Source organism: Crinia signifera, chromosome 6 (assembly GCF_055691185.1).
Source record: "Crinia signifera chromosome 6, ASM5569118v1, whole genome shotgun sequence".
NCBI lineage: Eukaryota > Metazoa > Chordata > Amphibia > Anura > Myobatrachidae > Crinia > Crinia signifera.
The window spans coordinates 99,752,522-99,769,665 of record NC_139222.1 but is presented as its reverse complement, the minus strand read 5'-3'; positions in this window follow the sequence as shown (position 1 = coordinate 99,769,665).

Genomic DNA, 17,144 nt, shown 5'->3' with positions numbered 1-17,144 from the left:
GCCAGGTTCTCATTAATTATGTTACACAGGTTCTCTGTACTGCAAATAAGTCAATCATTTTCTAGATCCATAGAAAAAAGTGGTATATTTCCCCACAAGATTGGCGTCAGACAGTGCTGTCTCAGAATGATCCTAATGGAGATGGCCTCCAATGTCTGACCTTTTAACCTGACCTCTCGTTAAGTGGGTTAGTAGTGCAGCCTTATGCATCAGGAAGCTATAGACAGCTTGGCTCCAAAATCATGTGACCACATCACTAGTCATATGACTTGTAAAATGTGGTTGTCAGTACCATTTCCGAGGCTAGAAAACATAACCCAGTAGTAAGCCATAGACTGGGAATAATTTGTCATTGCTATTTATCCTGTTATTATCCAACCACAAAAAAAAGTTATTTAATTTTAAAAAAATTATAATTTCCTGATGCATCTTGGCCATAGCAGATTTTTAATTTGACATTTTTTGGCAACTAAATCAGTTCCCATTTTCTGCTTCAGTAAATGTGGTTAGCAGGCGGTTTGACTAGGTGCTAGTGCTGGTTTCCACTGTGGAAGATGGACCCTACACTCATTGGTCTCTCTGTGTAAAGGACCCCAGACTGTATAGCACTAGCCGGTTAAGGATTTTAAAGAAGTCTATGCTACCTGTTTAGTTTTATATTATATATAATTATAATAATGAATAATATGGGACAAACAAAAATAAAAGACTGGATTTTAATTTACAAAGTAAAATAGGAGTTTCATACAGAAGTTCAGGCTTTTAGTTTGGTATATAAATGTATGTGTTTTTAGCTGTTTAATCAGTTTAAAAAGGTTATATAAAATTAATATAATGGATTATCAGTGACCCACTTGACTTGTGACAGTTTGATTGTTTTAACTGAATAAAACCACCTGTGTCACAAACAGTTTCTAATAAAATTGCTAACATTTCATAAAAATAAGGGGTATGTATAGAAAATGCACATCTCAGGTTCCCTCGCTCCCCTGCGCCTTTGCACAGGGGAGCGATGTTTTGTGACTGCATATGTGCATAAACATTTATTCATTGGCCGCTTGCACACAGCAGCATGGGTGGGGGATGTGGGTTGGTGGGCTGTAATCGCGCCCATGTCTCCTCGACAATTTTGACACCTACTTCTGAACTGATGCTGATTTTAGTTCTACCAGCTATACCCCTATGCATACTGTATTTTTCAACACACCCTGTATGTTACCTTGTAATTTGTTTGTTGTTTGCTATGTACGGCGCTGCGGACACTTTGCGGCGCCTTATAAATAAACGTACTACTACTACGGCAAGCGTTTCATATGCGTTCCCATGAAAATGCTTGGCGTTCCCATGAAAATGCTGTGGCCATGACATGGGTGCGGGGGCAGGCAGCTGACATCCCCGTATGTCAGCTACCCGCCCTCTTCCCGTACAAGGTAGCCGCAAAATGTAAGGTCCATACACACTGGGCGACTATGCCCAGCGTGTATGGACAGCGATGATGACAATCATCGCTGCGGGAAAAGCCGTTCAGTGCTTACACACTGAGCGGCATTCCCCCTGCCCGGCGCAGACGGAGGGGGGGAGGACGGCGTTGCATAGCAGAGCGCTATGCAAAGCCGTCCTGAAAACCGCTCATCTGCTGGTATAACCAACAGATGAATGGCTTTCCTGATGATGTTGCGGGAGCGCGCAGCAGCGCTCACCACTTATCGCCGGGCCATACACACTGGGAGACTTTGAGCTGAAAACTGCTCAAACCTGCTGTTTTGAGCGACTTTCAGTTCAAAGTCGCCCAGTGTGTATGGGCCTTAACACACAGAGAGTGTCTTAGATTTGCGAGCACCTTAGAAATCATTCGATGGTTGGCAACCATCAACTGATTTTTACCCATTGTGCAAGCTGCGAATGGATGTTTATGCAAAACTTCCATTCACATGCGTTCAGGAAAACTTGGCATGTGAGTGGGCAGACGGTCATGCGGGTGGCAGGCAGCGTTTGGTTGACTCGCAAAGCTGCGAATTTCGCACCTTTTGAATCATAATGAAACTGCTGTTCAACGTTCATAGGGTATTGTCACCATCAATGACAATACCCTAATCATCTAATGAGGAATATAGGAAGTCCCAAAGACTAGGCGAATCCTTGATGGTATCACTTTAAAATCCTCCTCTAATGATGTGACATGCAATAGATAAAAAACATATATATATATATAGTGCATAATTTTTAAAAATAAGAAAGGTCTGGTGCTATGGTATAATTGTATTGATGATTTTTTGGTACTTATGTAATATCTGGGCTCCCGTTTTTCTTATGAGACCGTGTCCCCTCGCGGGGCTCGCTGCGCTCGCCACGCTTCGGGCACAGTGGCTCGCTGCGCTCGCCACACTGTATAAAATCAACTCCATGCGTAGTTGGATAGTAGGGGTATGAAAAAATGGGGTGCATTTAACATGGGAGCCCAGATAATACATAAGTACCGATTTTTTTTCATTTGGAGAGACGGTCAAGATAGATTTTTAGTGTTTTGTAATAATCTTAATATCAATTAATTTGCAAATCAATTTGAGTTTTAGCACCAGCTCCCATGAAATTTCATTTTTAGATTTAACTGATTATATTGAGGATGGCAAAGTGAACACAAAAACATTTCCAAAACCCACTGATTGTAATGAGAATATTGAAACTACCAGCCAACACCATAGAAATTGGCTTAACAGAATTCCCTATGGGAAGTTCACTAGGGTTAAAAGAAATTGTTCGAATCCTGTCGTTTGTAATCAACAAATTGATGAGGTTGCAGAAATATTGTAAGCAAAAAGGATATTGTTATTGAATTTACTTAATTTCAAAATCTTTGTTGAACATGCATGGCTTCTATTGAAATCATATGATTTCAGTGAAATTATGGAAAATGTAGTTGAAATATGACTATAGAAACATTTTGGTAATTTTTTTTTTAATTGTAAAGCACAATGGAATATGCTGCACTATATAAGAAACTATAAATAAATACATTTAGAATATAGCTTAAATGACCTAGTCAATTCTTATATTTTTCTTTTATTTCACTACAGTCGTGCAAATTAAATGGAAACAATATGTATGTTTCTAAAATAATTAAATATACTGTATGACAAATTCAGTAGATATTATGGCTTATTTAATATAACATCAAACCACTGTATTCTTTCTGCTGGCCAGCAAAACCACTGTATATTTTCTCCTGGCTAGCAAAATTCTGAGAATTAAACCCTTTTAAACATTTTAGTTCGAAATCTCTGAAATTGAATTCAATTCCCCCAAAAAATATATTCATCAGTGATTTCAAAGTCTCAACTATTATAAAATATTCTAACAAGTGAATAGTCATTATCAGCAATCATTATTTCAGTAAACACAAATAAACTCTAAAACCCCATGCACAAGGTGGTTAGATTACACTTTTGCACCTTTCCTGAGATGGCATCTAGCTAATAGTTAACACTAATATCATGATTTGAACTAGTGCGTTCAAACTTAATAATTCAGATATGAATGATAGCTGTAGATCTACTTTGAGACATTCAAGTTCTTCTCAAGATGGTTGCTATAAAGCTGAAGGATGATTTTTATATACTTTATTTGACTCCTTCAATTATATGAGCAATAGCCCTTTAACAGATTCGGATGCAATGTTAATGTTCTGAAATAAACGCATTTGTGCTCATTGCCGCAAATTAATTAGCTAATAAAATATACAGTGAAATTTTTGTATTATTCATTATACAACTCTCTAATGAATATTGAAGAGATTAATCATCACAACTCAACAATTATAAGCAATGACATCAGACCTCACTATTTCCTTGAGTTTTTACATATAATATCATGATATAATATATATATATATATATGTAAGCAGAAAAAACGGGCGCTTCATAGTGCAGATATCGTAAAAGTTCTCGTGGTTATTCAAATTGACACACACACAGGTATTGGACAACGTTACCGAGATCAGCGGGTCCCAGTGCCACACTTTAAAAGCATGAACAGTCAGGCGCACGGCGTCTGACACGATGGAGAGGTTACACTCCTCGAGACTCCAGCTGGTCTGACCGACGCTGAGCCATGCCCCTACGCATTTCATCACGTGGACTTCGTCAGAGGGCTGGCCCAGCGTCGGTCAGTATCCTCTATGTATCTGGACGGCAACTATCCTCAGCCAATCCAGTACCATTTCATACAGTGTTTTTAAACCACTTTAAAACATAGCATAACCTTATTTAAAATTGATATTTTGGAACTCGTTTTACCTAGAATGGGTAACCATTTATAATAAAAAAACTTATACATAACATAAAATAAACAATACATTTGCAATAGAGAATCTATTACCATAAAAAATACAGTATAGATACATAGGGCAGTATTCAATGTGAATACTCAGCATGTGCAGCGAATCCTGTTTAGGATTCACTGCACAGTCGCCGTGTTCCAGAGGGCTGGAGCCTTTGCTGCCGGCCATCCCTGTCACCGTATTCAATGCTGCAGGGGCTCGCTGCCCCTGACGGCGATTCTTAACCCCTGCGGCGACGGCAGCAGGCAGGGAGATGGAAGTCTCCCTGCCTGCCCCAGAATGTATGTGGGGGGGAGAGGGACTCCCCAGGCAGCACCAGCTGCCCACCAGGAGAGCTAGCAGGGAACGCAGGTAGGGAGCCGCTTGCACTGCTCCCGATCGTGCATATGTAATGATCGGGAGCAGTGAATATATGAATATCTAATGAGCGGCTCTCAGCCCCCTGCTGGCTGTTATGTGTAAAAAAAATGATAATAATTTTTTTAATTATATATGTAAGCACATGACTAAAAATAGCATGTCCCTTCACATAATAAAATTCCTTATTTTTTTACACAAAAAAAAAAACCTTTATTTTAAAAGTTCACATTCCAGTTCACATAAAAAGATGGCGATTGCTACACGGCGAAAATCACTTAGAAAGCATTTCGCCATATGATCATTGAATACACTCACGGCGAATCACATTGAAAAACCCATTGAAAAACCACAGCGAATTGCGGAGACTTTCAGACGGTGAATTGTCCTTCATTCACTGTTCGCCATCAGCGAATATTGCACGTTGAATAGGGTGATTCACTTTTTCAGTAAAAAGATTCACCTTAGAGCATGAAAATAGCACACATTCGGGTACTTATGTAGTATCTGGGCGTCCGATTTAGAAATCGGATCGCATCGCATCGCATGCGACCAAATCGTATGCGATGCGATGGTCAAGATTTTTCCATAGGATTCAATGTTAAAATGGTCTGAGTCCATTTTAACATATAATTCAATGGGAAAAAGGGGTCCTTTTCCTTTCCCCACTATCCAAGTGGGCATGGAGTTGGATATAAACCTGTGGCGAGCGTAGTGAGCCACGCTTCGGGCTCGGTGGCTCGCTGCGCTCGCCACGCTATATAAAATCAACTCTATGCCCACTTGGATAGTGGGGAAATGAACAGGACCTTCTTAACATTGAATCCTATGCAAAATCGCATCGAATCACATCGCATCGCATCTGATTGTATGCCTTAAGGTAAGGCATACAATCACAAAATCGGACGCCCAGATACTACATAAGTACCCACATTCGCCGTAGAACATGTCGAATCAGCCTCATTGAATACTGCCCAAAATATTAACTCTCAATATCACAATCAAATATCAACCTAAAAATGAGGTAATATCAATACCCTTGTTTAGACCCTCTGGATACATTGTGTTTAAATTATATATCCAATAGGATTCCCTTTTTAGGAGTAATTCATCACGGTTCCCTCCTCTAATAGCTAATTTAACCTGTTCAATCCCCATAAATCTCATCCTGGTGGGATCATTATTTTGACAGATAGAAAAATGGTGTGGAACACTGTGATTACCCATCTTTTTTTTTATATTTCTATAGTGTTCTAGAATGCGAATTTTCAACAACCTCTTAGTTTGTCCAACATACATTTTTTCACATGGACAAACTAACAAATATACTACATAATTTGTTGTACAAATAATTAACTCTTTTATTTCACATTCCTTTCCATTTCTATCTGTCACTGTTTTCTTGCCTCATAATCCATGGGCACATATCTTAATTTATTACAACAGAAAAACCCTTTTAGAGGTAGCCTGTTGGGAAATAAACTCAAAGGTATCTGCTCTGATGTTTCTATCAATAGTAAGCTTGGTGCCAGTCTATTCTTTAGCGTACTGGCTCTCTTGAATATAACTTCTGGACGTTTTCCAATAGATCACTGCAGAACTGGATCCATTTTCAAAATGGTCCAGTGCTTAGTTAATATTCTTTTAATACTCTGACTATGGGTATTAAACTGTGTCACAAACGGGCAGAAAATAGGTTTTTTCGTAATGGTATCCTGTTTTTTATATTGTATCAGTTGTTTCCTATCAAGTCTTTTACATTTTTCTTTTGCAGACAGTATCAGGTTCAAAGGATATCCTTTTTCAAGAAAACGTGAAATGTACGTATCTGCTTGTTCTTCAAATATCTCTAACGTACTACAATTACGTCGCAGTCGTACTAACTGAGAGGAAATTGAATCTACCATACTCTCAGTTAGTACAACTGCGACGTAATTGTAGTCCGATATCTGCACTATGAAGCGCCCATTTTTTCTACTTACATAGATCTTTACCTGTTGGATTCGGGTGCCGAACGAGGGGCTTAGAACGGAGCAGCCGGGTTTCATCACACCTGATTGCAATACACGGAGCCGTGAAAACAGCTGATTGGTATTTTTAGGACTTGTAGTTCCACGGATATTTATATACCTACAATTATCCTCACATTGACTTTCTATTAAGACGCACAATGTTTATATATATATATATATATATATATATATATATATATATATATATATATAGAGATCCTTGTTTTGTTCGGCACTCCGGACGAAAGGTATTCCAAGTAATTGATGAAAACAGATGGGTACCCCTTGCCAACACTATGGACACCATCTGATGGTGTCCATTTGATTATGTCTACATAAACTACTTTTGCTTTCACCTAAATCCGTGGAGTGCCGCCTTATTCCCCTCCAGCCATAGTGTTGGCAAGGGGTACCCGTCTGTATATACTGTATATATATATATATATATATATATATATATATATATATATGTGTGTGTATATATATATATGCATATATATATATATATATATATAAAAATATATATATACATACATATCATGAGTTGGTGCTGTACATCTATGTTACGTATCCACGGGATTCCTTCTGTTCATTGCTTGTACTGTAAACCCAGAAAGAAAGGCCTAATTTTGTTGTTTATCACAAGTCTCCAATTTTGCTGGATTTCAATTAAATCTTTTTTCAATTACACTGACGTCAAAGAGTTTAGATGTGTATTCTTCCCCCATCTTGGGACAATTAAAGGCTGTTTTCTATTAAAATGGAAATGTATGCAATATGGATAATTATTACAAGGCAAGATGCTTACAGTTTGCGCCGCTCTGTGGGTAAATTTCACACCTCATTAGTAAAGAGATGCGGCACAAGACTCTAAGCCGGACAGCTCCACCGTCTCAGTAGTGCTTTTCAATTATAGAGGTAAACTGTTATACGCTTACATATATATTATTGGACAATTTCAATTATAACACCACATCTTCATTTCTATTAACAATTTCACTGCTGTTACCAAAATTGGGACAGGTCTGAATCACTGTATTTGGAATTTAAGGCTATTGTAATCTTTTACAGACTACTTTGTTTCTTGATTGAACTTTACATTTATGGTGCATTGTTTGTGTAGCTGGTGACTACTGTTATGGCGTGTAGCTGGAAACTTCAGTTATGACCTGGGCATTTAATGCCCAATTAATAATATAGTATATATATAAGAAAGTTATCAGGGTACAGAATTGTACATAAGAGGTGCTTAGGATACTCATCGACGATTTCTGTTCAAATCTCCATTAGGCTAAAAAAGAAATCCGCGATTAGTGCAACCTGCTGGCTAACCGTGGGCCGCTGTGGGCTCTAAATGAATACCCCAAAGAGAGCATTTAGCCAGGCGCTAATAAACTGCAGCTGATTGATTCATAGTTGCCAACTTAATGTCTGTTCTCTTCGGAGAGCAGCCAAGATGGCTCAGCCAGGGTCAGTGGTGGAGACAAGGGTTTGGGTGCGGGAGGTGATACAGCTGGAGGTGTGGCTATGATGACATAATTCAACAATAATCATATCATTGTCCACAAACTAGCCATTTCCAGAGATGCAGAGAAACCAAGAGACTTACCTACCATTCCAGGGGGACCAGGAGGGTCACCCGATTTTAGGTATTTTATGAAACAAAATCATTCTTTGAAATGTAACTTTTGATCAGAATGTTGTTGTAAGTAAAGAAAGAGTAAAGATAAAAAGAACATAAAATTAATAAGTTTTCATAATTTTTTTTTTTTACTTTTGACTCTCATGGTGCCGCCAACAGTTGGGATTCCGACAGATACAAATAAACAATAAAAGGCACAAGACATAGGATATCATAGGATAAAGGTCTTGCACAGTGGTGTCAGCTCTGATTGGTGGTGATACAATATGTCATTCAATCAGTTGCACCACAACAGACCAGAGCTATTTAATATAAAAGAGGCGAAGGACAGTAGATAACAATAGCCAATACCATACACCCATAAATATTATTCTTCATAAACTTACATAAAATTCTGAGATAGGCAGCATGCTGAGCAGTCGAATACCCAATACTACAGAAAAAATGCATTGAAAAGTACATAAACCATGGTCTTATACAGTAAATCCAAGGCAGTGCAAATATATGATTAAGACCAGTAGCTACAAGATGGGGGTGCAGGTACTATTTACCTGGTATTGCTGGATGGCCCAGTGTGGACCTGGGTCTGCTGCCATGAACCCCTTAGATAAAATCTTGTTCTGGTTATTGGAGCCCTGCTCCATGGGTGGCACCATCTTCCCAGTGACACCTTCATTAAGGTGGGGTTGTACATTGAAAGTCTTTGCTCTCTAGCGCACTTGCATCACCTTATCAAATCACTGGGAAGTTGGCATAGGTCAAGGAGGAGGGATCCACTTACCAGCTCACGCATGGTAGGATGCAGTGATCCACCATACCTCCTACAAATTTGATCCACGCTCCACTAGACATTTTTTGTGAAGGACATGGACACAAACCCTAGGACACAAGGGTTTGCGGAGGCAACACCATTCACAAAATGAAGGATTGTCTATGAGGAAGATATCATTGTTGTACTTAGTGCAGGCGATGGCTGTGAAACTTCTTAAGGTGCCCATACACACACCGATTTTACGGCAGTTTTGTGCTAAATCGCATCACATCTCATTGCATGTGTTGTGCATGCAATTTGTGTGCGATGCGATCAAAAGACAGTACAATACTTTTGTGCAGCACATACTGTGCAGCACATACTTTTTGTACTGTGCGATGAGATGCCGCAGGAGCACACATCTCATCACATAGCATCGCACCGGTAAAATCAGTGCGTGTATGGGCACCTTTAGATTTCACCTCCATACATTTATGTAAGGTGCTGGAAAGTGGGTATTGGTGGCAATGTGGGGTGGGGGGAGCGATATGTTTGTACAGTGCTCTGTAACAGTGGTAATATTGGGTAACGTTGCAGGTCTCAGGAGCTAAGAGGAGAACGGCCGTACTCCTTCATGTTGCTCATACACATTGGCATGCTGTTCATGTTCAGATACATTATTGGTGGCCATCTTGATAAGGGACTGAAACATTTGCTGGGAATTGTGCTGTTGTGCCCTCTACTTCTAACAACTATCAGTGGGGATGTATCCAATCTTATAAAGAGTATAAGAGAAGAAGGTGGCAATTGTAACCAAATTGGTTGACTTACGTCTCAGCAATTACTCTATCCACTCTAGCTATTTACCTGTGATTGCATAGAATGCAACTGAAGCCAGCTTGGCTATTTGTAACAATATGCAACCATTGCAGCTGATCTGTCCCCTAACGTTTTCAGTAGAGATGAGGGGTTTGGTTCCTAGAGAACCGACCCCCCCCCCCCCCTCCCCAAACTTACCTGATCCGAGGCAGACTCGCGATCGGCTTACTCCTTCATACCATTTTCCAGAATGAGGCAGAACCCCATCATCCTGCTCGTGAGACCTGGACCCTGTATAAGTCCCAGCGATCGGCGCAATTTTCATTCTAGCTGTGATTAGACAACACGGACTTAATGATATAATGATAACCATGCAGTTCTGCTGTTCGGTGGCACCAGTCACTAGGTGAAACAATACTTAACAGGGGGAAGTGTCCTTTAACAATGTCAGATTACACCAGAAGCAATGGAAAATGCAGCATTGGATATATTTAAAGGAAGCTTTCAGAACTTCAATTCTTCACTTCTTTTTAAGCTTAGAATTACAACAGATATAAAGCCAACAGCTTCCATTGTAATTGATGAGATGTACAGTACTTGTGAGACATTCGCCATTTTCTCCTGTAGGTGCTGTAGTAGGTACAACTGTAGTGATGCCCATGTACAAAGTGTGTAGGAGCCATCTCTTGACTGACACACAGCACTGTTTGCACACAGATATCCAGGGGCTGTTTGTATAGTGGAGTTTTTCATATAAATTGTACCATTGTTGATGCACGTGTGAAATCCTGCTTGTGGGTGTCTATTGGAACAGCAATGGGTGCTGCCAAGACAAATTACATGGTCACTTAACCCTTTCTATGCCTGAGTTTTGACAAAAATTATATATACATATAGTGGCAGATGCTCAATTAGTTTAGTAATAATATTCAGGTGCATGAAAGGGAGGGGTAATACTGGTTTAGTAAGAAAATACCTGGGGCCAAATGTAATAGGGTGAGAGTTTCAGAAAGTGAGAGATTTTGGGAGAATTTTCCCATGTTTTTTAAAGCAGCAATCAATTACACTGCAAAACCAGGTTGATTTTGCCATGTAATTGATTGCTGCTTTAAAAAACATGGGAAAACTCTCCCAAAATCTCTCACTTTCTGAAACTCTCACCCTATTACATTTGGCCCCTGGTTTCCCCCAGCTCACTGAATGGTATTAGTAACCAGTCTTGAACACTACATGATAATAGAATTCAGAGATATTGGTTACATATATTTGCACAAATGTATGATTTAAGCCTGCAAGCCGCCACCAAGGCTTCTCTATATAGTGGGGGTCCCTAGCACTATATCTAGGTGCAGGATGTGGCATCCTAAAAAACAGTATAAGCTTAAAAAGGCCAGAGCAGCAGATCAGTGAAAATACTATAGTGTTATTAAAAAAATTGTATTTTCACTGGTGTGCTGCTCTTGCCTTTCTAGCTTATACTATACTACTTTTTTAGGGTGCCGCACCCTGCACCTAGATACAGCGATAGGGACCAATAATATACAGAGAAGCCCTGACGACAGCTTGGAGGTTTAAATCATACATGTAACCAATGTCTTTTAATTCTAATATCATGTAGTGTTCAAGACCAATACCATTCAGTGAGCTGAGGGAAACCAGGTATTTTTTACTTACCCAATATTATAGACACCAATGGTACTTAGAATTATTTTTTGAACTTGCTGTTACTTCAATTAGATGTTGTAATGATGAATAGGCCCCAAAGACCTAAGTTAAAACTGGCTGAGCATCAAATAGCTTATGGGGGGGAGGGGGGTATTTTAGAATGCACACCCTATATACATAAGGTGCCAGTCACCCCAGGGCAGCACACAAGTGAAAAACTAAGCTAAAAGTATATTAATAAGAAAGTAGCAGAAGCTAGAGGTTAAAAAGTGAAGTGCTAGAAAGTATAATATATTAGTGGAAAATAAATAGTGCTAAATAAATGTTAGGGTGTGCCACCCTGAAAGCAACTCAGCCACACCAACCCAAGGGGAGCCGTGCCCCAAATCCATCCCCAAGACTAGCATTTCATGTCAATTTTAGGTTTTACCTACATTGTGCCTACATTTTGCAGTCTGTGGCTTACAGGGACCAATCTGGTCAAATAATATTCAAATCAGGTGGGTGGGGTGCTACTCTAAGTTGAAGGAGTCCCAACCTTCAGGTGTACAGGTGTACACAATATTAGCTTATGGGGGGGGGAAGGGTTCTTACAATGCACACCCTATATACATGAGGTGCTATCATGCTGGGACTTGTAGTTCTACAAAGAAAAATACATGGTGCAGATGCACACTACATATTATTAATCAATAATAGAGGTTCTTGGTATATTAATTGGCCAATAAATATTTGCCCACCAACCAGCTTCACGGTGACCTAATTTCTGGTGGGTCTCTAATACTAAGTTTGAATCTGGGGCGCGGAACCCCAAAAAGGTTGGCATAGGGCAGTCACCCCAGGGCAGCACACAAGTGAAAAACTAAGCTAATGGTGTATTAATAAGAAAGAAGCAGAAGCTAGAGGTTAAAAAGTGAAGTGCTAGAAAGTATAATATATTAGTGGAAAATAAATATTGCTAAATAATTGTTAGGTTGTGCCACCCTAAGCCACACCAACCCAAGGGGAGCCGCGCCCCAAATCCATCCCCAAGACTAGAAATGAATGTCAATTTTAGGTCTTACCTGCATTGTTCCTCCAGTTTGCAGTCTGCGGCTACCAGGGACCAAGCTGGGCAAATATTTCTTGGCCAATTAATATACCAAGAACCTCTATTATTGATTAATATTATGGAGTGTGCATCTGCACCATGTATTTTTCTGAGCATCAAATAGACATAAAGCCATATAAGAGCCCTATGCTTTTGTGGCACTTGGTATAAGCAGTGGAAAATACTAGTGTAGTGTATTAGTCATAGGGGTTTGGTCTTCTTTGATCTTGTGCTAAGTTTATCCTATATTAACCTAGGTCAGGTGATCCCCTTTTCTTGCCATCTTTGGAAGCCCTCCTGCCGCCCTTCAAATACTTTTCATTGGTTTGATTTTTCAATTTATTGTTGGCTATTTAAAGCCAGATGGGTGGAAAGTCGCTATCAGCCAGCAGTCAAAGCAGTATATAAGCGGTCATTGTGGGGCACCCCCTTTTGGAAGGACGGCGGATGTGTCCTTCCCTTGTGGGTGATCAAAGGGTGTTCCCATGCGGGAGCATCCATTGTTTGCCAGAGTAAAGGGTGGAGGGTACCGCACAGTGCAGGTTATGTGGTAGGAGGCAGTGGTGAGCCCCTCCTCAATTTTTGGGCTAATATCTAGAGGACTGGACTGGCGTTTGGTAGAGCCTTTTTCTTGCCATCCTCCCACTCTTAGTTAAACAGGTCACCAAATTAATAAATACTTGTTGACCTTTTAAATCTAGCAGTTAGTGTCCGTGTGGTTTTAAATTGTCTGTGTGATTATTTGGTGTACGAGTCTTTATTTCTTAGTGTTAAGCTAGTATTTGATAAGAAGCATGTCACAATAAGATAAGGGACACCTTATAACTAATAAAGGTAGCACATTCTAATGAAAAGTTGAACATAATCTATATGGTTTATAGTGGATAGCAGAGACGGATTAAGCCTTTGGGGGGCCCATGGTAATTTAGAAAGGGGGCCCCCTCCTACTTGTCATTACTGGCTGCAAACTGCACGGGAGAATAATACACTGTCAAAACACAGAGTAATGGCAGTATAAACTTGGTCAATGGTCAACTACGGGGGTGGGGGGGGTATTTAATAAAACATATATAAAATACCACATGAAAAGCCTGTGTTTGTTCCTCTGTACCTTACTCTGTAGGAGCTCTGACAGGCTCAGCGCTGCCTCTGATTAAAAACCCTCCCATGGTAAGGCAGCTGCTGCTACTATCCTTCATGGGCCTGAAAAACATATGATGATCTCCACCAAGCAGAGCTCAGCACATGCCTCTCAGCCTCTGACCTCTTGTGCAAAGTCTTATGGGACTTAGTCAACTCAAAGTAATGAATTGCACACTTGTGCAGTCAGTGTGCCTTGACTCCTGATGCCCAGCACCATTAATTATTGTCACATTGGCAGATAGGTGAAGCCGCAGCACTACCCCACTCCCATGCACAAAACCATTAGTTAAAAAAATATATATATTTTTTTAAATACATGCCAACTACAGAGGGCCCATAGATAGAGGGGGGCCCAGGGGTACTGAACCCTTGTGCCCCCATTATAATCCGGCCCTGGTGGATAGACATTGTAATACAGAACAGCAGGGCCACTACGAGTAACCCCCGTCCCTCACGCACCGGCACCCCGCCTCCTTCCCAATTACTATTACTTACCAGAGATGGCGGCGGCGCAGACTCAGGGTTCGGAGCACTCACTGCACAGTGCAGCCTGCAGAGCGCCGAGCCCCTCTGTATCCTAGGATCGGCACTCCTCAGACTGCACTGTGTATTGTGCGCGCCTGCCCGCCGGCGCTGGGTGGGGGGATTTGTGCAGTTGCAGGGGGGGTGGGGGTGGTGGTGCCATGCCACTGTGGGCAGCTGCCCTGGCCCCTCCAGTTAGTTTATTATTAGACTTTTTACACACACATGAATACTACTCCTCTTAGGGGTGCATTCAATGGTCAATGATGAACCCCCACATTGCAGAAATAACAGTATATTGAATAACCCACTTCATTTAGAAGTATCTGGGAGTGACATATCTATATCTACAGTATATCATATACTGGCAGTGTATGCACTTTGCTATTCACACTGTGTTGCAAACAGGAAAAGATTGCATAAGTATTGTTCCTAAGGGCATGTCTACACAAGAACGTCGCATTCCAAACAGCCATGGCAATAGCATTATATGAAGACACATTTAGGGCTATTGTATGCCAACTATGATGTTCACAGTGACAGCAATGATGATAATATATGACTCAGAAGAGACTGAGAGATATCATCTCTGAGTCATTTATTGTGTTGTGGACCAGAATGACATAGGTGACATGGAATAATGGATATCTATGACTTTCTGTTTTCCTAGCTGAGGTGAGTTCCATTTTGCAACACACTTTAAAATGGCACTTGTGTGGGCAAGACCCCAGCCAAATTACACTGTCCAGACTACACTGAGCACCACTCTGGCTGCATGGGGCTGCATTCACCCCAGACTCATGCACAGGAACTGGTTACAGACAAAAGAACAAGCAAAACAAACATGTTTTTATAGAATCTATTGACCAAGCACCATTTTGTGTGTTGTAGGATTTATCAACAGTTATCAGGTTGAAATGAATATCAAAATTTTCGACATCCACCCTGCCCAACAGGGATCCTGTGGACAGGATGGATTGGGAACTAAAAGTGGCCCTTTAAAAATTTAAAGATACATCACGTAGGTGGCACCAAATACAATGTGGGCAAAACCAACAACAAAATAGGCAGAATTAATGCATAACTGTGTGGAAGGCATATGTTTTAATATGCTTGGCAGTCTAGTAACCTCCAGGTTGTTAAGCTGCTGTGACAAACCACAAACCTCCACATTTCACATAATACTCCGCCTCCCCCCACTGAGACTGAGCATGGACCACAAGACCTCCATCAAACAGACATACAATTCATTATCACAATCCCCCCCGAATATCACAAATATTCCCACCCCTCCCCGAGTGGAGCACAAAAACACCCCAAAAAAGTTACACCCCTAGATAGCACGCACTCATGTCTGTTTAACTGATGTCACATTGGATAGAGATGGGCCGCCGCCTCATATGACTATTTGCCGTTTCAGGTACTCTGTGAACCAGATTGTTTGTGTGGAAGATAAAGGGGGGATGCTCTAACATCCACTCCCCCTTACCACCGCACATCGCCGGCTACCGCAGACCTAATTATCGCATATGCTCCAACATATGCGATAATTATGGCAAAGGACAGCTCTTGCGTTAAGAGCTGTCCTTTGTGATCTTGCCGGCGATGTGCTGTGGGTCCCGGCGGCTCCCCCTCCCTCACTTACCCGGGCTGCTACTGCTGCATGCGTGTGGGCTCTCCTCCTCCTCCCTTCACAGTTGGGGGAGGGGGTGTCATCGCGAGGCGTCGGGGGTCCGTTCGGGTCGGCGTGGGTGCGTTAAGATGCCCATAGGCTTCTATGGGGTATTGCCAGCTTTTTCTGGCGATACCCCCCACAGCGAAAACCCGCTGTGTGGTTCTTGCTGCATATTAAAATGCGGTAAAAACCCTGTTATTCCTGCTTTAGAGAATCTCCCCCAAGAGGTGGACGGTGCTACTACTCTGGGCAGAGTCACTGTCTGCAGGTGGACTCATAGGTTTGTAAGGGATACTCCCTGTAAGATCTATGGCCAATCCGCCCCGTTATGTCAACATTCTTCATGTCTTCGCAAATGATATGTCGACATGATGTACTGCCAACACACTGCCCCTGATGGTCTGGTGGACACTTACCTTTTTTCTAGCAGCTGCAGTGTCTTCTTCTGGGTCCCGGTGCTTCTGTGTTCTAAGTAAATCCTCTAAGTTTCAAGTTCTGTTGTTGTGAACATGTCAACATTCAGAATACGTTCACAGTCTGCCTGTCAACAGTCTTGATCCATGTTGATATTCTAATGTCAACATTATGGTATTTACATTATGGATGTCTATATGGTTACTGCCGACCATGTGGCCAGATAACGATGATGTAATATGTTTTCTGCCTCAAAACATGACTTATGTAACTGACCCCTTATACTGCAATGTACAAAACAGTAAACCAAACAGTTTTCTAGCAAGAATAAAACGCTACAAAATAGGGTCATTTAAACGTTGAAAGTCCAAATATTGGGGCCCGATTCAGACGCACCCCTGCAGATGCAGGCGTGTCCATGCCTGCTTGGGGTGGGCGGCTGACATCACATGATGTCAACGCCCACCCGAGCCGAATTCGGCCATCTCCGGCCAGGATAAAAGTCAGTTTAGATTTCTTTTTTCTGCTAAGGGGAAATATTAATTTGATGATGAGTGACCATCAAATTATTTTTCGCCCGTGTGGCCGCATGCGAATTCACACAGCCTAGCAAAAATGCCTGAATAAGGCCCATTATGTCTAATGTATCAAATCATTTGATATTTAAACATCAGTTGACATTAAGGGGGTATTCAATTCGGCGTCACAACAGTCGGAC